The following is a 24,805-nucleotide window of genomic DNA, read 5'->3' on the forward strand; positions in this document are numbered from 1 at the left end:
GTACTTGTCCAAAAGTGTAGTAATATTGGTAATCAGCTCATAATGTCCTTCTGTATACAATATTAAGATTTGTTTGCTTGCATGAATTCCCGGATATATTATATTATATTCCCGAGTCAGTTTGTTCTTCTCATAAATGACAATTTGATATTCGGGGGTTAGTTTGTTTTGGAACTTCTTCGCATCAGTAATAGTGCACCCATTTTGATGCTCAATGGTAACATCAGCATCATCGCACAAATCCTTGGCCTGCTTTAACAATCGCTCAGGGTGATTCTTTAGCTCGTACACGTAGTTACGACGCTGATCAGCCCTACCCATTCCGAGGATGATAGCCTTAGGAAGACAATAGACATTTTTCTCCATTGGGATGGTACACTTTTCCAAAAGAGTTGCATAATCCTCATATTTGGCCGATCCACGGGTTCGACCCCTTCCCTTACGTGGATTAGCAATATGGATCTTAAAATTTACCTTCTTCCCAAAAAGAAAATGTTCATTACTATTTAAAACATTTTCAACTGTATGAAACAATATATTGGGGTTCAATTCCTTCTTAGGACGCCATGTCATGTACACCGGTTTGTTTAATTTCGACGCAGAACTTTCAATAGTAATACCAATGTACATATCATCATCGACGTCATTTAGCGTATGCTCTTGTACAAATTCAAATAATGAGCGAATATATGTTTGCGGGTCTTCAATTCCAGTAGTGCGCATACGCTCAATGGTAACTTCCTTTCCACGCAGACCAAAATAAGGATAGTGCTTAGTTCTACTATTAATAATGCGAAAATAATCCCGTTTGCCTGCACCATACAATGTAGAACATGTACTATGTTCTGGTGCAGAACTCGTACTAGCTCCCGGAAGAACACCCAATAACTCGTCGGAATCATCAGCAGTTAAGCCCGTAGTCTTCCCTGCAGACACAAATTCCCTAAATTTTTCACGCGCTGCTTCCAGCATATTGTCTTGACGAAAGAAGCCCACACGATACAAATCAACAATATCCTTTGCGGACTTGCAACTCTTCAATACAATAGCTGGCACACAGCCAAAGTGCACAAATACCGCTTGCAATAACTTTACATATGACAGAGTGTTTACCCTCACACCCGTAGCATGGCATTGTGTCAACACTTCCCACGTAAAAAACACTTCTTCGGCATTGTCATAGCTGCGAGCTTCCTGGGCTGCCAGCATGGTGGAAATAACATTGCGCGCTTCCATTTTTTTCAGTCTTCAAGCACTGTTTAAATAAAATACGTAGTTTTAGTTTTTCGATAGAACTTTCTAAATATTCTTACACAATTTTGCACTAATGATATAATGAAAAGTTTCCGTGCTTCAAATCAGCAACTTAATTTTTCAATTTACCGAACACAATGTTTAACTTTATCGGCAAATCCGTCAGTACTTTCCGCCAACAACAATTCGCAATGTCCCGCAATAATACTGTTGATCACAACACGATGACTACAATCAGGGACGTCTTCACTTTTTTCATTGATTTTTACTACTAACTGACCGTGCAATTTTCCCACTCTTATATAGACGTAACTATTATAAATTCCGAGAATTCTATTCAATTCCAAGAATTCAACACGAAGTTTGCCGAAGATTCTCGATACTTTTTAAAATAGCAATCCTATACTAGCACTGTTTATCAAAATATGATTAAATATTTATCAACAGATCCTGATAACTTTGACTCAGTAAGTTTTTGAGTTTACAGAATCGTCAAATTCACTTAGTTTCCGATAACACTAAATGGCAAAATCCTGTAATATTAATCTAACTGTTTTGCAATTGCAGCACACAGCGTACAAACAGGAACGTCTTCACTGCAGCAGTCCTTCTCCTATAGTGAACCGCCGCGGCTTGCTGCGCCGTATTTATACTTTCGGAAATGTAATCTCTAACCCAAACACACTTAGTTCAAAGTCTCGTACCCAGTCGGATTAAATCATGTATCAAGGAAAATATTTTATAAAGTAATTAGTAATAATACTATTTTAAAATCATATATTATTTAAATTATATTAAATTGCGGTGATTTCTTACTACATTCACGAAGTTTCCCAAACTTAACCGAATGTTTCCGAATATTTAATTTTCACTGATAGTATTATTTCATATTTGAAAAATGAACATATCCGATGTGAACATTCCAAAGAATAAAATCACAATCATTTCAAAATAACATTCGCAATAAAAAGAACAAAGTAGTAGTAAATAGAAACACAAATTAATAAAAATAACATAGTAAAGAAAACATATCAAAGAAGAAATAATTTAGCAAAAATCGAATAAGAAAAAAAAATAAAAGGTTAGAAAAAGGTTTAGAACAGCTTATGACTCAAAGCATCAGAACTTTATCAGACAAACAATATAGCAGAGATTAAGAAATATACATAATTAATCGAAATAAAGAAATCTAGTAAAGTTAGGTTAGGAAAAGGTATATTTAATTAAGCCAATTATTAAACAAACGATAGCATAGAAATAGTTAATGCAGTTTTATTCAACAAAGAATAGCAAAAGATAGCATTTAGATAGTTAATTGTTACAAATCGAAGTTAAAGGCCAACCAACAACAAAGAAATTAATAGAATAGCAATAGTATAGAAAAAATAGCAGAGAATAAACGAACTTGAAACCAAATAAGAAAAAGAAGAAAGGTTAGGAAAAAAGCATAGTTACTTTAAACAAATTATGTAGCAGTTCACAACTTTTAACAAGTTTCGAAACATTTAACAACTATTTTAAAACGTTCACATTAAGTGTTTTGAATTTGCAAAACAGATAATCCAATAAAAATAAATAGTACGAAAAACAAATAACCAAGGATTGTGTAGCAAACGAAATATTTATTGGATCCCAACAAAGTTGGTCAGGGTTTATTTTAGTACACTCACATATTATTCGAACATGTTATACATGTGAACGAATAAAATAATTAGAATCATAGATTGTTCAGAATTTCAGTTCATAGGAAGCGTACCAATTTAAATTGTAAAACTAGCATAAAAGGTATAAGTAAACAAAGTAAAACACATTAAATATTTTTGTGATAATATAGTTTTTTATAATACAATTTTTAAATTCTGTTTTAATGTATTTTGTAACGCATGATTTATTTATTACTAAAAATATTATTCACTTGTAATGTTAGTTTTCATTAAGTAACTGTTAATGATATTTGTATCTTCTACTTTAATAGCCATTTATATTCTAACTGATAAAATTAAGAATGTCATGTATTAGTAAAACTTTTCATATTTCTAATTTACTTGTAGCGATACTTTGAAATTGTTATAGTATAAAGAATGTATTTACATTATACAAAATGAAAATGCAAGTTGTCAAAACTAAAAATGCAACTTGTCAAAATGAAAATGCAAGTTGTCAAAACTAAAATGCAACTTGTCAAAATAAAATTGTAACTTTCAAAATTAAAATTGTAACTTTCAAAATGAAATTGTAACTTTCAAAATTAAAAATGCAAGTTGTCAAAACTAAAATGCAACTTGTCAAAATGAAATTGTAACTTTCAAAATTAAAATTGTAACTTTCAAAATTAAAATTGTAACTTTCAAAATTAAAATTGTAACTTTCAAAATTAAAATTGTAACTTTCAAAATTAAAAATACAAGTTGTCAAAATGAAAATGCAAGTTGTCAAAACTAAAATGCAATTTCAAAAACACAAAATGTAAAATGGAAAGTTAAAAATCAAATTTGCGAAATTAAAAGTGTATCTTTGAAAAAATAAAAAAAATGTTTTGAAAAAAATTTTTCTGCACACGTTCATGAAATTCTGTTAATTGTAAAATTCAATTCTTCATAATTGTTATTTTTGTGTAATTAATCATCTTATATATTCTTTATATTTGTTTTTTATTAGAATAAAATCTTCTTTTATTAATTCATCTATGTAAGTAACAAATATTTTTATTTCTGCTTATTAACAAGTTTACAGTTTGACAAAAAAAATGTGTATGAACACTTACCGCCGCTGGAAGACAGGAAATTCTTATCTAAATGTTCTTAGATGACGAATAAAATATGAGTGTGGTAAATTCACAGTTGATGATGAAACACTTGAATGCTGTAATAATAAAGAAAAGACAATATTACTTTTTATGAAATTATATTTCAGTATAAAAATTTGAAAATGTGTATTACTAAACTGTATAAATTACTCTGCAAGCATTTAATTATGGTGCATCTTACAAAAAAATTTTTAAGCGGTGTTAACAAAAAAACTGCATGCTGAATAAACTTACATGTATATTGTGAACAAAAAATAAATTCAAAGAAAGATTTATGCAAGAAAAATACAAGCACAAAACAAATTGCATGACAAAAAAAACCTTATGTTGTAAACGGAAACATGTTACAGAGTTTATGTTGCGCAAACAAATGCACGCTTTCAAAGAAATAACTAATGGAAAAATAATTCTTTCATAAAGTAATCTGCATGCTACAAACTGCTACAAAATAATGCATGTTTTCAAAGAAATAACTGATGCAAAAATAATTCTTTCAAAAGTAATGTACATGCTACAAACTTCGTTACAAAAAAAATAATGCATGTGAAAAAAATTCTTAAGCACAAACTATTATGTAAGTTGTCAATGATACTTACTTTACTTCTGTGAACTTTGATACTTTGGAATTCTAAATTCCGTTGCAACTTCTACTTAGTAGCTGCTTGCATTGAAGGTTATCTCCAATTAGTTGCCCTGAAACAAAAGAAACATTACTAAGTAACACTTGTAATTTATTTTCCTAATAGTTTTTATGAATTGTTTCTTATTTTTTCCTAATAAATTAGTCGAGCTTTTTGTGTGAGCATACTAATTATTTAACCTCGTCTAATAAATTACTCGAACATTTCATGTGAGCATACTAATGATGTTCCGAAAATTAAGATTGTGTAGAACAACATTGCTGTGAATATTAGAATGTTTAATCAAACTAACTCAACCTAACTTAAGCTAACCTTTTTATTTCTACTATGTCTTTCAATATTCTTTCTTATATGTTTGACTATTTCTACTTTGTCTTTCAATGTTCTTTCTTATATGTTTGACTATTTCTACTTTGTCTTTCAATGTTCTTTCTTATATGTTTGACTATTTCTACTTTGTCTTTTAATGTTCTTTCTTATATGTTTGACTATTTCTACTTTGTCTTTTAATGTTCTTTCTTATATGTTTAACTATTTCTACTTTGTCTTTCAATGTTCTTTCTTATATGTTTGACTATTTCTACTTTGTCTTTCAATATTCTTTCTTATATGTTTAACTATTTCTACTTTGTCTTTCAATGTTCTTTTCTTAACTTTGACGAATTGTTTTCTGTGAAAACTCCTTATTTAACCTCTCGTAATAAATTACTCGAACACTTCGTGTGATTATTTTATTTGTTCGTGTTATTTTATTTTATTGGTTCATTTGCGTAGCAAATTCAACTTATTTATTGGTTCGATTTCTATGAAATCTCAGAACACTTGTAGTGTGAACCTACAAATAATTTCGAAAATACTAACTAAGCTCGTTTTTAATTATTTATTAGATCGTATGCCAAAGCATACTCGCTAGAACAGCTACGCTGTGATTATTTTATTTGTTCGTTTGGTGTGCAAACTCATTGTTAACTTTAATTTGATCGCTTCTTATTTTTATTGGTTCGTATGCCAGAGCATACTCCTAAGAGCAGCTAAACTTACAAAAATTTCTTATTTTACTATTTCGTATTATATTTAATAATACTCTTGCAGCAACATAGTTGCTCTATTTAAGTACAAAGGAATAAAAAAAATACCTTTGGTAACAGAAAAATATCCTGTTCCTCTAAGACTTCTGATGGTCACTTATGACAGTTTGCAAAGGGTAACCTAAAATATAACATAACATGTGTTAGAATGATATTTTGTACTATATATATTTGATATCTAGTATACAATATGTTGTCATATGTATATTGTTGAAATATAGATAATGTTTAATGCGTATATATAAAGGCACTAAGATTATATTAGCTAATTTATGACATGCAGTTATCTAAAGATATATTTCGGAAGCGACTGTAGTTACATTTGGTTCTATATAAGTAAAGGTTAGAATGAAGTTGTTTATTTCATAATATATATCTGTGATACTTTCAAATAGGAGTAGTGGGATAATAAGGTTGAAACAGTTGGGCAGTCAAAAGATGAATAATGTATATGTGAGTAAGCACACTAGATGGCAATGAAATTTTGTAAATTCACACCCTACGAGTGTGAGACCTAAAGGAAACATTCATAGAAGTTTAGAAAACATGGCTAGAGTTCAAAACAATATTAAGAGAGAAGTCAGAAGCAGTCATACATACATAAAAAACTTCAATTATTCATAGAAACAAAAGCATTCATAAAGACAAATGACAAAACATAAGAAGCAGGTTATAAGAGCATAGAAAGAAACAATAACATACATAAAGACAAATGACAAAACATAAGAAACGGATTATAAGAGCATAGAAAGAAACAATAGCATACATAAAGGCATATGACAAAACATAAGAAACGGATTATAAGAGCATAGAAAGAAACAATAGCATACATAAAGACAGATGACAAACATAAGAAACGCATTATAAGAGCATAGAAAGAAACAATAGCATACATAAAGACAGATGACAAAACATAAGAAACGGGTTATAAGAGCATAAAAAGAAACAATAGCACATACAGAAACATAAAAGGCATAGGATATACAGACCAATATCAAATAAGTTACAAGCACATACAGAAACATAAAAAGGCATAGGATATACAGACCAATATCAAATAAGTTACAAGCACATACAGAAACATGAAAGGCATAGGATATACAGACAAAAAGGATAAGAATCCACGTACAGCGGATACTAATAGATTGCAGTAGCGGGCAAACATCTTAAGAAATAGCAGTAGCCATAATACGTTACAAAACCATGTAAGGAATATAGTAAACAGAATAGAATAGCAACCAACCATGTTAAGAAATATATAATGCCAGCACAATAAAGAACACATACACCAGTGTTAAAAGACATCTACAAAGGGGCGCACAATTGGAAATTCTAAGAGGCATCTAATAATAATAGAATTGGTAACAGACATATAATAGCAAACAAGGGGGCAGAAAAAAACTTTCAAATAGCTTAAGCTTAGTTCAGGATAGAAACATAAACTTGAGTATGCAATAGTTAAAAGCACCACACTGGTCTAGCATTAATTAAAAGTAACAAACTAATTAGTTAGCGAGTAAAAGCAGAACATGAGCTCAAGTCATTTAGTTTAGGAAACATTTCAAGCGGACAAGATCTTAAAAGTTTAAATTATTTCAAAACAAATTATTCAGATCATGACCGTATTGGCGTTTAATAAGTATTATAGGTCATTGGCGGTTGACGACTGAGGCAAAGCACAAATACAATAAATTAAATTTAGTTCACATTAGGAAGTACAATAATAGCAGGAATAGAAGTGGCGGCAAAGTAAAAGAGGAAATCATGTAGGACGACAAACAGAAAGAAAATATTTAGCGATTCATACCATGGAGACAATGAAGGACAGATATATATTACCTAACAAGTAAAGGTGGGTGGGTTAATCAAAGAGAAGCAAGAATATGTTAGCTAAAGCATAGTTGGAAAGACACCAAAGAAAGAGCGGATCAGGACGTAATTTATGTAAAATTTAATTGGAAGGCCATCAAAATTAGGGTAATTAGAATAGCTTAGGTTAGGACAGGTTACATAGAAAGTCGTCAGACCCAAGCAAGAGAAGATACTAATCTGTAAGAGATGGTTTGTTAAAGGGACTTAGTTTTACCTACTTCATCATATTATTCTATAGAAAGAGACAGACATGCAAGAGAAGATACTAATCTGTAAGAGATGGTTTGTTAAAAGGACTTTACTTAGTTTTTACCTACTTCATCATATTATTCTATAGAAAGAGACAAACATGCAAGAGAAAAAAGAGAAATATTCAATAGAAATAAACCAACGAAAGAAAGAGACAATTTAGAAGCCGATCAATAAAGGAGTGAAATAGAAATAAATAAATGGGTGCAGATAGAACAATAGGTGAAATAGAAATCTAATAGCATAGAGCAAATAGGTAAAAATAGTTAAGAAGAAACACAAAGAAAAGAAATTTTGGTTAGAAACAGGGCATACATGCAAAGACAAACATAGAGAGAGAGAGAGAGAGAGAGAGAGAGGCATACATGCAAAGGTAGACATAGTAGTAGAAGAAAGAAGGTTAGATTACAAGCGGAAGAAAAGAAATAACAGCAAAGCAACAAGCAGTAGCAGATACTCGATAGTTCACATGCAACCAATAGTAGTAGTAGTAGTAGTAGTAGTAGTGGTAGTACTAGCAGTAGTATTAGTAGTAATTGTAGCAGTAGAAGTAGTACTGATAGAGTAGTAATAACAGTAGTGGCGGTGACACTGGTAATGCTAATAGTCGGTAGTAGTAGTATTAGTTTTTTGTTGTAGTGGTGGTACTAATAGTAGTATTAGTAGTAGTAGCAGTGGTAGTACTGATAGAGTACTAGTAACAATAGTAATGGTGACAGTGATAATAGTAATAGTCGGTAGTAGCAATATTAGTTTTTTGTTGTAGTGGTGGTACTAATAGTAGTATTAGTAGTAGTAGCAGTGGTAGTACTGATAGAGTACTAGTAGCAATAGTAATGGTGACAGTGATAATGCTAATAGTCGATAGTAGTAGTATTAGTTGTTGTTGTAGTGATGGTACTAGCCGTAGTATTAGTAGTAGTAGTAGTAGCAGAGGTAGTACTGGTAAAATACTGGTAGCAGTAGTGGCGGTGACACTGGTAATACTAGTAGTCTGTAATATTAGTAGTAGAGGTGGTAGTAGTAGTAGTGGTAGTACTGATAGAGTACTAGTAGCAATAGTAATGGTGACAGTAATAATGCTAATAGTCGGTAGTAGTAGTAGTATTAGTTGTTGTAGTGGTGGTACTAGCAGTAGTATTAGTAGTAGTAGTAGTAGCAGAGGTAGTACTGGTAGAATACTAGTAGCAGTAGTGGCGGTGACAGTGGTAATACTAGTAGTCTGTAATAGTAGTCGTAGAGGTAGTAGTAGTAATAGTGGTAGTAGCAGTGGTAGTACTAATAGAGTACTAGTAGCAATAGTGCTGGTGACAATGGTAATACTAGTAGTCGGTAGTAGTTGTTGTTGTAGTGGTGGTACTAGCAGTAGTATTAGTAGTAGTAGTAATAGTAGTAGCGGAGTAGCAATAGTAATAGTAGTAATAATAGGAGTTCATGTAGCTTCAACGATCATGTGTTTTACATATATAAAGTATCTGTAATTCAAAACTTAGTTACTTAAGAACACAAGGTAAATACATATGTAACGGCCTCAGCTAATACAGATTTACTTTTAATTAAATACTTTCTGTTACATATACAATAAGTTTCCATATACGTAGACTCTCATTGGGTAAACATTTATCTAATGTAGGGTTCCAGGGTAAGCATTCTACATTGAACTAAATTAGTGACTATTTATAAGAAAAAAGGCATGCCTAAATTTAATAATTATTATTGGTAAGCTTGAAAATGAGTCTTTACAATGTATCAGCTATATTTTCTGACAATATCAATAACTTGGCCCTAATACTGTTCTCAATAGAATCTGCAAATGTAAGTTGAAAACTAAATGAAACAGTTTTTCTTAGTTTTACATGTGTCAGTGTCTTGAACGATAGTATTCACATTGAACTGAAACAAGTGTTTCTGCTTCTATTATTCATATTGACTACTCCCTATACTTTCACAAATATTAACAGCGTGCAGTTCTTCCGTCAATGCTTATATTGAAATCTTCTAACTAAATGCGTATCCTACTTATAGTTAAAATTGCGTCCATTTAACTCGAATGCATGACATACTCAATAGTAAAATTGTGGGGCCGGTGCTAGGAATTCTTGGTTCAACAAATCCTGTAGCGTTCTCATGACAAAAGCAAGTGTTTTGTATAAATTGTGGTAAACAAACAGCGTAATCGTAGCTTTCCCGGAGTTTCCTTCCACTTTCTACATACTTTTTCATCAGCTTTCTTTGTAAAGCAAATCAATATAAAAGATTCATTTCTCATGATCACCGTAAGCTAAAAGATACTGATTCTTTAACAAGTGCATACAAAATTCCCTCTGTCCCAATTTTAGGGGTGCTAAAGCGTTCATGTCCGGTCAAGTGTTTTCATAACACTTTAAATCTTATATAAAATGTGGTGGGACCCCACCCCTTTGGCTTACATTTGAAAGAAGATTGGTGAGTATTCTACGAAAGTCATAATTGCGGGACGCTAAACTAAAATATGTCATCTCATTATAATAGTAAATTTCAAAGAATAAGTTGAGATACGGTAGTATCCCTAGTTGTATGCAACCCAGCCTTACATAACTGCTTATTTAGTCTACATAACATTTCAGGCACTTTTCTATTAAATATATTCGATATCGTTCCCTAAACTATATGTATTTCTTCCCTGTATAGTTAAACCTACTGTACGCTAAGCATTTTAAATGTCAAAATATACAAGTCTCAACATGTCCTCAAATAAGTAATTATCCAAGGAAGCCTAGAAATCTAAAATCTTGATTCCAATTCTATATCTATTTCTGAGTATTCCTGAACATCCCGCTAATCAACTTTACAAGTATGGTCGAGTGCTATAACATTTTCTTGCTGGCGTCAAATATTTTAAAGAAGCTAAAGACTCTAATCGATAATTATCAAATTTCATTTAAAATTTTTTTTGTCCGCCTAAACGATTTCTCATTTGTATTATCAAACGGTAATAGATACAAAACAAATCGGGTACGCTAATATTCAAATATTACTGTAAACAAGACTGCGAAAAAGACAATTTATGTATACCGTTCAACTTATTTTACACAAATACGGAACTAATAGTTAATTTGATAAGTCTGAAATAAAATTAAGTTTCAGGGAATACTAATTTCAAGTTGAATTCAATAAAGTCATATAGTACGCTAACAAACAAAATTCAAGAGTACATTACAAAAGCTTACTATCTAAAATATATGTACTATAATTTGTTGTATCTAAAATTGTGTCTACGGTCCCTGTAATCATCACTACTTTTTAATAAAAATGTAACCTACAAACTAAAATACAATGTAATTAGTCTAAATAGCAAATCAGTACAACTCCTCCTTTATATAGCCTCAGTATTGATCAATTTGTCTTCATACCAAAATATTTTCTATATTTCTTTAATTGTGGGGAATCAGTGGTAGAGTGCTTACTTCGAAAGCAAGCTATGGCATCATAACAATGTCCATAGATTTTTAGGGGTTCTATCTATTTTAAAGGAGCAAAACCACCACCGTCTCCCTCCTAAGTTAGCAACTATAATTGCAAAAGTCGGAATTATTCCCCAGATCCCTATAACTGTGAGTTTTCCCGGGGGAAAATGTTAAAACAATATGGTGCAGTAAACAAAGTTAAGGGGATTCTTTAAATTTGTTCTACCAATCTCCAAACTTTAAAATTCATGTGTGCCGTCCATTTTTAAAATTACTAACAGCCTTCAGGATCTCAATCCAAACAAAGCAGCGCTACTAATTCAATAATATACGGGTGTATATATATTAAGTGCCTCATATAATCATACCGTTGGAGGGTCATGTTTCAAATAGCCATAACTTTGAAACTTATGTCTCAGACACTGGAGGTTCCCCATTTAAGAAACTAATTACCTTAGTTCATACACTCTATCCAATTTCCTTAAGTGTCAATGCTACCTGTATTACGCTATTTTGAAAAGTCATAAATCTATTCGTTTGTTTCACACTAAATTTTCTGACATCCAATAAATTAAATCTGCTATTTCGCTCTACGCAATTTCTACTTTCATTTAAGCTCCTCCCCATAAAATTTAATTTTACATGCATCCAAAAGAGATATCATCTATAAAGTATTAAGCTTCCTCGGGGTAGCATATACGGTTTTAGCACGGTGGAGGTCCCCCATCTTACTTCCTGTGGTTCACAAATATAATAAAATATAGGTCCATGTCTCATACAGCCTAGCTGTTAAAAGTAATAATAATAAAACATGTTCCTTGCTAAGCAATTAACGTACACGTTTTAGTTGCGGGAGACCCACCTATGGGCAAACACCGCTAAACTGTGTCTCATATAGCTACAGTGTTGAATGAACTATATGCATTATCTTGGACTTTAAACGTAATTTTACTCAATAACCGTAAAATTAAAAGAGTACATTTTCGGGGAGTCATAATCAAGAAAAGATCTAAATTCAAATTCCGCTATCTTCAATTACAAGGCTGATATAATAAATAACAGTACGGTCAATAAGCGTAGACCCCTCTCATTATGCAGCGTGAAGCATCTAAGAAAAAATTAAAACTAGTAAACTTCAATCTAAAACGTCGACGGCATTTATTATACATAACACAGCTAAAAGTCAATCCATAACATTCTAGATGTTAATGCAAATTATGTACAAAGTACCGCAATTTCATCTCATGACTTGTCCCTAACTGGACACTCTTTATTTTTACTGCTACCATTAAAATAACCCCTTCGTTACTCACAAAATTTTAGAATTCAAAACCCTTAAAACTTAATTATTCTGTCACGGGGCAATTCCTGTAACACTGACAATGCCCCGTTTCATATAAAGTCAATACTTTATACAAAGCTATAATAAAAATACTATCGGTATGTGAAATCAACAATAAAAAGTCTGATAACAATTGGCATCACAATTTGATGATCATATTACAAAATAAGGAAAACAAACTAATGTTAATAAAGGGCTATGGGAGACAATCAAATAACTCATAGTTAATGTTCTTACACGTCATTCTCTTTGCTGAACGAATGATTTTCTTTATATATAATCTCAAATTAATTCCTAGTTAGAAAACCTTAAACACCAATGTGCTAAAGTAGTCAACGTAAAAGTAAAATCCGCATCTCACAGTGCTCATCTCCAATAAAATCACTTCAACAAATATCGTTTTCCTACAGCCTTTGATTCTAATTCTGTACTGCATAATAATAAAATACAAAAATCTCCAAACGGAAAACAAAGTTTGAAATCAAACTCAAGATGTGCAAAAAAAAACTTCAACTCATAATAATAATAATAATAATAATAATAATAATAATAATAATAATAATAATAATAATAATAATAATAATAATAATAATAGAGCTTCTTTCATGCTAAGCTTTTAGCGTACGCGTCTTTGGCATTTAATTTTTATTCCTACGAAGCAATATTCAATTCAACTTTCCATTGCTTACAGTCATCAAAGTTTGTCCTTTCGTTTAAAAAAAAAAAAGCCTCGCTGCTGAAAGGGATGTTAAACTCAAAATTAACTAAAGTCAACATGATGAAACAAATCTCTTTCAATAAAACAAAGTTTGAAAATGAAATATCAATTTCATGAATTAATCAATCTCTGCAATATTTAATTGTATATTTCCTATGTATAAATTAGTTAAAGTTTTCTTACCTTAATTCTGCATAAGCGCTGAAACATTCTTCGTTGTCAATACTGGTAACCGCTGAAATCAAACACCCGAACTACCACTCCAACAAATTTTAATACAGCTACACGATAAAACTTCTCTAAACCAAACGCAGTACTAAAAGAATAATAAAATGGCCATGCTCGGTCGTGTTGTTATAAACCCCCAAATCCGTTCAATGTGATAGTTCATTCCCTCCCACTTCTCCCATCTATGACCAGTTACGGATGTCTTTCAGACGCCTGCACCATGATCATTTAAAAGAAAAAAAATAAAGGATGGATAAAATTCGATTTCCTCATGTTTCATCAGCTATAATAAATGAGGGTTCAGTCTCCTGCCCTGTCCTGTTTTCTTGGATTGCACAAACACATCACACAATTGCTTGAATCTAGTCAATTTACTTTATTTCTTTTCTACCCGACATGTTATTCAAAAATATTGAATAAGGGTACACATAAAAGAGAAAATTGTGGGGACCTTTTGGTGGTTACTTAGCAATAACCCAGTAAATAACGACACCAATTAACGTAGTAGCTTTTTTCTTCCCTTAAATTAAATTTCATCCGTTTAGAGGTCGTTCCTTTCAATTCGTGTATTAGTACATAGTTAGAGGCGTCTTGCAGACATAAATCCATTCACATAAGTAAATCGTAAACACCATAAAGGATCAAGGTAAAAATCATAAACATCGTAAGGTTGTTCTTTCAGATAATATCGCTCACTGTATCTACAGTCCGAATAATAACCTTTATAGGAGACAGCCACATAGTGGTTCAGAAAAATAACGCAAGGGATCAAAGCATGTTTTTATTACAACACTTGTGGGTATTAATCAGATAATGTCCACACAAATAGCGCACCACCGTCCTTTTTTTCAAAAATATTTGTATTGCTCTATTTTACTTCTCACTAATAACATAGGGATTATGTACAACAAAATAGGCATAAGCATCAAAGAAAATATTTCAACAAGCTGTATTTCAACTAGAGGTAAATAACATTCTAAGAATCAATAAATTCCACATGGTTTCAAGGTTGTGTTCCAAATTTTCAATGACAATAAACGTTCCGCTTGTATTAGGCAAACATTAAATAAATAACAAAAATTTCTATTCATCAATCACGCCGAAACCTGCCGATGTTGTTTCATTTCAGGTCATATATCCTGTCTTTCCCTTCTGCCCCTTGTAGTACAAAGCTTTGTTACCTGATGGCGCCACCTCCTTATACGCAAAGAGGAATCTACCTTCGAAGGTATCAACACGCAAAGGAAGATGTATAGCCGGCTTGCCTTTGGTTTCTTTCTTTCAACAAAAAAGGAGCATAAAAAGAGGATAACAGATGTCACCATTGTACCGTAAAAAAATTCCTATCAAGTACTTTTATACTGTAATTGTGTACTTTCTAGTATTTATTATTCCACGTGCATAAATAATATTTAAATCAACTATTTATTTCTAAATAATTATAATAAATGAAAATATTAATGTAACATTAAATAATTGTAAGTTGTTCGGTGGAAATCAAGTTCGTTTAGAAATAATTAAAAGATCAGGACTGAGGATGATGTAATCGTCCGTGTTAAAAAAAAAAAAAACTCCGGGATCAAAACGCTGCTCGGATAAGCTCGGGTGCTTTCGGTGGTAGTTCTCCTCGCGCTTCGGTTTCAGGTAAGTTAAGTATTATAAGTTCATTAATTCAATAAGTTAATTAGCTTTAAAATTCAATAATACGGTAAACCCGTTCGTAATAAAACACCACTACAAGGTAATGACGTCACGTGAGTAGTAGTGGTCCCGTTATGCCCGAATGACTCATCCTCACTCTCTTTTATGACCGGGGTGAAAGGTCAATGACCTTGGTCGGGGTCAATGACCTAGGGGTAACTAGGACCACCCCCTCTAAATTTTGGCAGGGGTACCTTGGCCCACCCCCTAAATTTTGGCAGGGGTACATAGGACCACCCCCCTTAAATTTTGGAAATTGCCAAATCTAAAAATTTGGTGTGGTAGCCTAGGACCATAGTATGTACCTCTATTAGTATTGGGTGTCTATGTCGTTCCCTTTCATGGGTAAAAAATTGCCAAAAATTCAAATTTCGGGGGTTTTTGACCTAATTTATCCTCTTTGATGAGGTGTTATTACCCTATATGGTTATATGGACGTATACAGGGGTCCATTACCTTTCATAAGACATGGGTATATTAATGCACCCCTTGAAAAATTTGGGAGGGGTACCTTGGCCCACCACTTAAATTTTGGAAATTGACCAATTTAAACATTGGGTATTATAGTACAGGACCCTAATATCTATTATGATAAATTTGGGTGGTCCACCTCATTTCCTTCTAGGGGTACAAAATTGCCAAAAATATAAACGTAAGCAATACGTTATACCACGTGTTTGGTTTTTGGCTCAATTTATCCCCTTTGATAAGGTGTTATTACCTTATATGGTTATATGGTCATGTATAGGGGTCCATTCCCTTTCATAAGATATGGGTATATTTGTGCACCCCTTGAAAAATTTGGGAGGGGCACCTTGGCCCACCCCTTAAATTTTGGAAATTGACCAATTTAAACATTTGGTATTATAGTACTGCACCCTAGCATGTATTATGATAAATTTGGGTGGTCCATCTTGTTCCCTTCTAGGGGTAAAAATTTGCCAAAATATAAACGTAAGCAATACGTTGTACCACGTGTTTGGTATTTTGGCCCAATTTATTTCCTTGGATGAAGTCCTATTACCTTATATGGTTATGTATAGGGGTCTATTCCCTATCATAAGACATAGGTACATTTGTGCACCCCTTTAAAAATTTGGGAGGGGTACCTTGGCCCACCCCTTAAATTTTGGAAATTGATCATTTTATATATTTGGTATTATAGTACTGGACCCTAACATGTATTATGATAAATTTGGGTGGTCCACCTCGTTTCCTTCTAGGGGTACAAAATTGCCAAAATATAAACGTAAGCAATACGTTATACCATGTGTTTGGTTTTTGGTCGATTTTATCCCTTTGATGAGGTGTTATTATCCTATTTAGTTATATGGTCATGTATAGGGGTCCATTACCTTTCATAAGATATGGGTATATTTGTGCACCCCTTTAAAAATTTGGGAGGGGTACTTTGGCCCACCCCTTAAATTTTGGAAATTGCCCAATTTAAACATTGGGTATTATAGTACAAGACCCTAATATGTATTATGATAAATTTGGGTGGTCCACCTCGTTCCCTTTTAGGGGTACAAAATTGACAAAATATAAACGTAAGCATTACGTTGTACCACGTGTTTGGTTTTTGACCTAATTTATTCCTTTGGATGAGGTCCTATTACCTTATATGGTAATGTATAGGTGTTCATTCCCTATCATAAGACATAGGTACATTGATGCACCCCGGGAGGGGGTTCGGTATCATAGTACATGACTCAACATGTATCATGATAAATTTGGGTGGTCCACATCGTTCTCTTTTAGGGGTACAAAATTGCTAAAATATAAACATAAGCAATATGTTGTACCATGTGTTTGGTTTTTGGCCCAATTTCTCCCCTTTGATGAGGTTTTATTACCTTATATGGTTATATGGTCATGTATATAGGTTCATTTCCTATCATAAGATATGGGTACATTGATGCATCCTTTAAAAATTTGGGAGGGGTATCTTGGCTCATCCACTCGGTTTTAGAAATTGTTTAATATAAGCATTTGGTATCATAGTACAGGTCTCCAATATGTACCACTATAAATTTGGATGGTCCACATCGTTCCCTTTTCATAGGTAAAGAACTACCAAAAATCAAATTTCGGAGGTTATTGACCCCTATTTAGCATGTTATATGGATATGTACAGAGGTTTATTACCTTTATATGTTTATGTTTCCTTTTAAATTTGGGAATTATCAAATAACAAAATTCGGTAAACGTTTTCTAGAACCCATTGTAGATGTTGATGTTCCTCTTATGGCCAAATATTCAAAATTTAAATGTTATTGACCGGCTTTATTATTGAATAAGTACAGGATTTATTACTTTTTTCATAAGACACAGGTGTATTTGTGTACCAATCTTAAATTTTGGAAGGGGTACATTTCTTATTGTCATATCAATAATTGGTAATTGTTCTTAAAATTGGATAGTATCTCATTCATTGGGTAAATCATTATGATCACGTGATCGGTTATTGACCTATGATGGGATTAGGAGTCCAGGACATTGGTACATTGAAACTTTGTAGGATAATTTGATAATGCGTCATTGGTTTTGATTATTCCCGCCAAATATAAACGTAAGCAAGACGTTGTACCACGTGATTGTCCTTGATGAGGTAGTGTACAGGGATTCATTTCCTTTGTTGTGGTACTTCTTAAGTTTGAGTACACACACACTTCTAGAAAACAGTTGGTTCTACTCAGGTAAACAATTGACGGACATTATTGACCTTATTGAACATATAATGATATGATTAACTCTAAGACTTAGGTATATCAAGAGAAGTATTCTTTAAATTTGGGAATGGTGATAAACAGAATTTTAACATAAGGTGCGAAATTTGAAACAATACATTGAACTTTAGTCACAGCTCATAGTCTAAGATCATTGGTGGTGATTGATTTGACCTTGAGCTTTAGAAATCTGATAGCTTACCTTATTGAATCTTATGACTCATAGACGAAAGGCAATACATGCTACAACAGTTTAAAATTTAATCATAAGGTGATGTAATCTGACACTAGCAAAGTTATTGTTAATGCAATTTGATTGGATGATCACTATCTTTCCTGCAATCTGATTGGTTGATCACTATCTTCCGTGCAATCTGATTGGTTGATGATTTTCAAATCTTTGCTGTATTCAGTTTTAACTTTTGTTTAACATTTAAAAATCTTGGTTTCGTTCAACATTTTGCACTCACTGATAAATATGATCAAAACCGTTTATTTGTTAATCGAATAGTTAAAAACCGGATAAAGTTTGACGGTTAACCGTGAAACGTAAAATTTTTAGTTTGAAATTTTTTTGTTTGAAACTTTGTTTGAAAATTCTTGCTTTCAAATTTTTATTTGAATTTTTTGTTTCAAAATTTTGTTTGACATTTTTTGACAACTTTTGTTTCAAAATTTTTTTGTTTAAAAATTTTTCGTTTGAAATTTTTTCGTTTCAAAATTTTGTTTAAAATTTTTGTTTGAAATTTTTCGTTTCCAAATTTTTTGTGTGAAATTTTTTGTTTCAAAATTTTGTTTGAAATTTTTTTCGCTTCAAAATTTTGTTTGAATTTTTTTCGTTTGAAATTTTTAGTTTGAATTTTTTTTCGTTTCAAAATTTTGTTTCGACATTGGCCTCTGGCAACATTGTGGTGCAATAGTACACGTCAGAACATGATAATGCAACGTCATCAGTTTTTCATCATATATAAGTATCGTTCGAGTTAGACATCATCATGGCACATTTCAAAATTTTGTTTCAAAGATTTTTGTTCTAAATTTTTGTTTCAAAGTTTGGTTTGACATTTTTAAAAGTTTGTGCACTTATTAGTAAAGAACTGGAACTGTTTAGAACAAAAACCTCTGGCAACATTGTGGTGCAATAGTACACATCAGAACCTGGGGTTGTACTTGAAATGAAAAAACACAATTCATTGAAATGGATCATTTTATTACACTCCACATACATCCATACCAGATAGTGGTTCTGGATATTGTCGATACAATGTATTTTGAACTTCTTGCACTAGTTTGTCTTTAGCATATAATTTTAATTCCAATTGAAGTCTTTTAAGGTCTATTGCAATATCAATTGGTGGAAACTCAATGTCCATTTGATCACAAATAAACTGTTTATCAATACAGTTATGCACCCACGAACGATGTTGACAACCATCACAATATCTAGATACATGTTGTACAATATGCATAACACATTTTTCAAAATAGTACTTTTTCAGGAATATACTTGTTTTGTTGCACACTTCCACTGCATGTTTCACACACTGAAATATGCTGATGAATTTGTTCCATTCCGTTTGTGTTAGATACACCATGTTGCGAGGGACATGGAATGTACTCTTTTTACGTAACAGCACCATCTTCTCTTCGAGGACTGTACGCAGCACCACTTCATGATTTGAGCCTAATGATTTGACTATGGTCACATTTAGCTCATCATGAAAATAATCGTTCATTTGGTCGATTCGTGAACATAATATTTGCCATTTTTCACAGGTCAGTTGTACACCAAATTGTTCTGCTTTGCCCAATCGAATTACTGGTTCAAATGTTCTAGCACTGATACCAATCACCACATGTTTTGTTTGAAATATATTTATTGGATAATAGCTTGCGAAGATGAACTCTTTATCGTTAGAAGTACACATCTTTCCTCCTGAAAAGCACTTGCTCAAATGATTTCGTGGGATGACACTGTATTTGCTGGTTTATAGTTATTGCTGACGTCATTGGAAAGGAATGTGCTGACGTTTGAATTCATGATTTCATCACAGTTTCTGACGTCATGCCGACCAACTAAATTCATACAACTACGGCTGACGTCATTGGAAAGAAATGTGCTGACGTTTGAATTCATGATTTCATCACAATTGCTGACGAATCTGGCTGTGTACTAAATTCCAATTGATGACTTCGACCCAAGAATCCTTTGTAACATAAAGATACAGATCCAGTATTTAAGAAACGCAGCAGTTCTTCTTGTTTTGATGCCTCCATGGGAAAATATCTTGCTGGTAAAATTATATTCTTATCATTTTCAAGCTTCACTACGATTCTTAATCCAAACTTTGTAGGGATCATTTGGCTAGCTAAGATTCTATAAGGAACATTCTGTTGTAAATCAGTAATCTTGGTAAATGATTTCATCACATCACGTGTGTTTAGAAACTGCAGACAAGTAGCCATGATGATGTCTAACTCGAACGATACTTATATATGATGAAAAACTGATGACGTTGCATTATCATGTTCTGACGTGTACTATTGCACCACAATGTTGCCAGAGGCCAATGTCGAAACAAAATTTTGAAACGAAAAAAAATTCAAACTAAAAATTTCAAACGAAAAAAATTCAAACAAAATTTTGAAGCGAAAAAAATTTCAAACAAAATTTTGAAACAAAAAATTTCACACAAAAAATTTGGAAACGAAAAATTTCAAACAAAAATTTTAAACAAAATTTTGAAACGAAAAAATTTCAAACGAAAAATTTTTAAACAAAAAAATTTTGAAACAAAAGTTGTCAAAAAATGTCAAACAAAATTTTGAAACAAAAAATTCAAATAAAAATTTGAAAGCAAGAATTTTCAAACAAAGTTTCAAACAAAAAAATTTCAAACTAAAAATTTTACGTTTCACGGTTAACCGTCAAACTTTATCCGGTTTTTAACTATTCGATTAACAAATAAACGGTTTTGATCATATTTATCAGTGAGTGCAAAATGTTGAACGAAACCAAGATTTTTAAATGTTAAACAAAAGTTAAAACTGAATACAGCAAAGATTTGAAAATCATCAACCAATCAGATTGCACGGAAGATAGTGATCAACCAATCAGATTGCAGGAAAGATAGTGATCATCCAATCAAATTGCATTAACAATAACTTTGCTAGTGTCAGATTACATCACCTTATGATTAAATTTTAAACTGTTGTAGCATGTATTGCCTTTCGTCTATGAGTCATAAGATTCAATAAGGTAAGCTATCAGATTTCTAAAGCTCAAGGTCAAATCAATCACCACCAATGATCTTAGACTATGAGCTGTGACTAAAGTTCAATGTATTGTTTCAAATTTCGCACCTTATGTTAAAATTCTGTTTATCACCATTCCCAAATTTAAAGAATACTTCTCTTGATATACCTAAGTCTTAGAGTTAATCATATCATTATATGTTCAATAAGGTCAATAATGTCCGTCAATTGTTTACCTGAGTAGAACCAACTGTTTTCTAGAAGTGTGTGTGTACTCAAACTTAAGAAGTACCACAACAAAGGAAATGAATCCCTGTACACTACCTCATCAAGGACAATCACGTGGTACAACGTCTTGCTTACGTTTATATTTGGCGGGAATAATCAAAACCAATGACGCATTATCAAATTATCCTACAAAGTTTCAATGTACCAATGTCCTGGACTCCTAATCCCATCATAGGTCAATAACCGATCACGTGATCATAATGATTTACCCAATGAATGAGATACTATCCAATTTTAAGAACAATTACCAATTATTGATATGACAATAAGAAATGTACCCCTTCCAAAATTTAAGATTGGTACACAAATACACCTGTGTCTTATGAAAAAAGTAATAAATCCTGTACTTATTCAATAATAAAGCCGGTCAATAACATTTAAATTTTGAATATTTGGCCATAAGAGGAACATCAACATCTACAATGGGTTCTAGAAAACGTTTACCGAATTTTGTTATTTGATAATTCCCAAATTTAAAAGGAAACATAAACATATAAAGGTAATAAACCTCTGTACATATCCATATAACATGCTAAATAGGGGTCAATAACCTCCGAAATTTGATTTTTGGTAGTTCTTTACCTATGAAAAGGGAACGATGTGGACCATCCAAATTTATAGTGGTACATATTGGAGACCTGTACTATGATACCAAATGCTTATATTAAACAATTTCTAAAACCGAGTGGATGAGCCAAGATACCCCTCCCAAATTTTTAAAGGATGCATCAATGTACCCATATCTTATGATAGGAAATGAACCTATATACATGACCATATAACCATATAAGGTAATAAAACCTCATCAAAGGGGAGAAATTGGGCCAAAAACCAAACACATGGTACAACATATTGCTTATGTTTATATTTTAGCAATTTTGTACCCCTAAAAGAGAACGATGTGGACCACCCAAATTTATCATGATACATGTTGAGTCATGTACTATGATACCGAACCCCCTCCCGGGGTGCATCAATGTACCTATGTCTTATGATAGGGAATGAACACCTATACATTACCATATAAGGTAATAGGACCTCATCCAAAGGAATAAATTAGGTCAAAAACCAAACACGTGGTACAACGTAATGCTTACGTTTATATTTTGTCAATTTTGTACCCCTAAAAGGGAACGAGGTGGACCACCCAAATTTATCATAATACATATTAGGGTCTTGTACTATAATACCCAATGTTTAAATTGGGCAATTTCCAAAATTTAAGGGGTGGGCCAAAGTACCCCTCCCAAATTTTTAAAGGAGTGCACAAATATACCCATATCTTATGAAAGGTAATGGACCCCTATACATGACCATATAACTAAATAGGATAATAACACCTCATCAAAGGGATAAAATCGACCAAAAACCAAACACATGGTATAACGTATTGCTTACGTTTATATTTTGGCAATTTTGTACCCCTAGAAGGAAACGAGGTGGACCACCCAAATTTATCATAATACATGTTAGGGTCCAGTACTATAATACCAAATATATAAAATGATCAATTTCCAAAATTTAAGGGGTGGGCCAAGGTACCCCTCCCAAATTTTTAAAGGGGTGCACAAATGTACCTATGTCTTATGATAGGGAATAGACCCCTATACATAACCATATAAGGTAATAGGACTTCATCCAAGGAAATAAATTGGGCCAAAATACCAAACACGTGGTACAACGTATTGCTTACGTTTATATTTTGGCAAATTTTTACCCCTAGAAGGGAACAAGATGGACCACCCAAATTTATCATAATACATGCTAGGGTGCAGTACTATAATACCAAATGTTTAAATTGGTCAATTTCCAAAATTTAAGGGGTGGGCCAAGGTGCCCCTCCCAAATTTTTCAAGGGGTGCACAAATATACCCATATCTTATGAAAGGGAATGGACCCCTATACATGACCATATAACCATATAAGGTAATAACACCTTATCAAAGGGGATAAATTGAGCCAAAAACCAAACACGTGGTATAACGTATTGCTTACGTTTATATTTTTGGCAATTTTGTACCCCTAGAAGGAAATGAGGTGGACCACCCAAATTTATCATAATAGATATTAGGGTCCTGTACTATAATACCCAATGTTTAAATTGGTCAATTTCCAAAATTTAAGTGGTGGGCCAAGGTACCCCTCCCAAATTTTTCAAGGGGTGCATTAATATACCCATGTCTTATGAAAGGTAATGGACCCCTGTATACGTCCATATAACCATATAGGGTAATAACACCTCATCAAAGAGGATAAATTAGGTCAAAAACCCCCGAAATTTGAATTTTTGGCAATTTTTTACCCATGAAAGGGAACGACATAGACACCCAATACTAATAGAGGTACATACTATGGTCCTAGGCTACCACACCAAATTTTTAGATTTGGCAATTTCCAAAATTTAAGGGGGGTGGTCCTATGTACCCCTGCCAAAATTTAGGGGGTGGGCCAAGGTACCCCTGCCAAAATTTAGAGGGGGTGGTCCTAGTTACCCCTAGGTCATTGACCCCGACCAAGGTCATTGACCTTTCACCCCGGTCATAAAAGAGAGTGAGGATGAGTCATTCGGGCATAACGGGACCACTACTACTCACGTGTATGATCAGACGCGATTACATTAATTCTACGAAATCATATGTGATTGAATAAATTAATAGCAATTTGATTAAAGGGGTAATCATTTTGATAGGAGTTTGATTAAAGGGTTAATTAAATTGATATCAAAATTTAATTAAATTATATCTTACAATGTTGCCTGATTTACACTATAAATATGCAAAATATAGGGAATTTCAACCCTTTTAGAGCCTAATTTGGCAACACCGCGTCGCTAAAACCCCGTAATACAGCGTGATATCAGTTTAATTAAACGTCCGCCATCTTGTTTTCGTGACGTTAGGACATATAGCTACTTTGTAGTACCTTGTTAAAACGTTTGACTTCAAACTATCAAATATAAATCTCAGTACACTGTGTAATCTGCTGTCATAAGAAAGTATATCGTGTAATATTCCGATCGGTGTAAGCAAGAGATACCATACTACAGTATTTTTCGATAGGTATGATAAAATAATATTTTTCATACTATTTTACGGTAAATTATTAATTACATGTAAACTTTAAAGCTGGTCATTTGGGGGGGGGGCAGGAAGTCATTTGGGGGGGCAGGAAGTCATTTGGGGGGACCT

General features: G+C 32.6%; 1 long non-coding RNA gene across 1 annotated transcript; it reads right to left on the reverse strand.

The window, feature by feature from the left end:
* Positions 1 to 3,871: 3,871 nt before the first annotated feature.
* LOC145688981 (uncharacterized) lies at positions 3,872 to 5,915 on the reverse strand. Its single transcript, XR_014132045.1, has 3 exons — positions 5,838 to 5,915; positions 4,657 to 4,753; positions 3,872 to 4,116 (listed from the first exon to the last, which is right to left on the reverse strand). It is a non-coding gene; the product is annotated as an uncharacterized LOC145688981 (long non-coding RNA).
* Positions 5,916 to 24,805: the final 18,890 nt, after the last annotated feature.

Source organism: Thermobia domestica, chromosome 7 (genome assembly GCF_964235325.1).
Source record: "Thermobia domestica chromosome 7, izTheDome1.hap1.1, whole genome shotgun sequence".
Lineage (NCBI taxonomy): Eukaryota > Metazoa > Arthropoda > Insecta > Zygentoma > Lepismatidae > Thermobia > Thermobia domestica.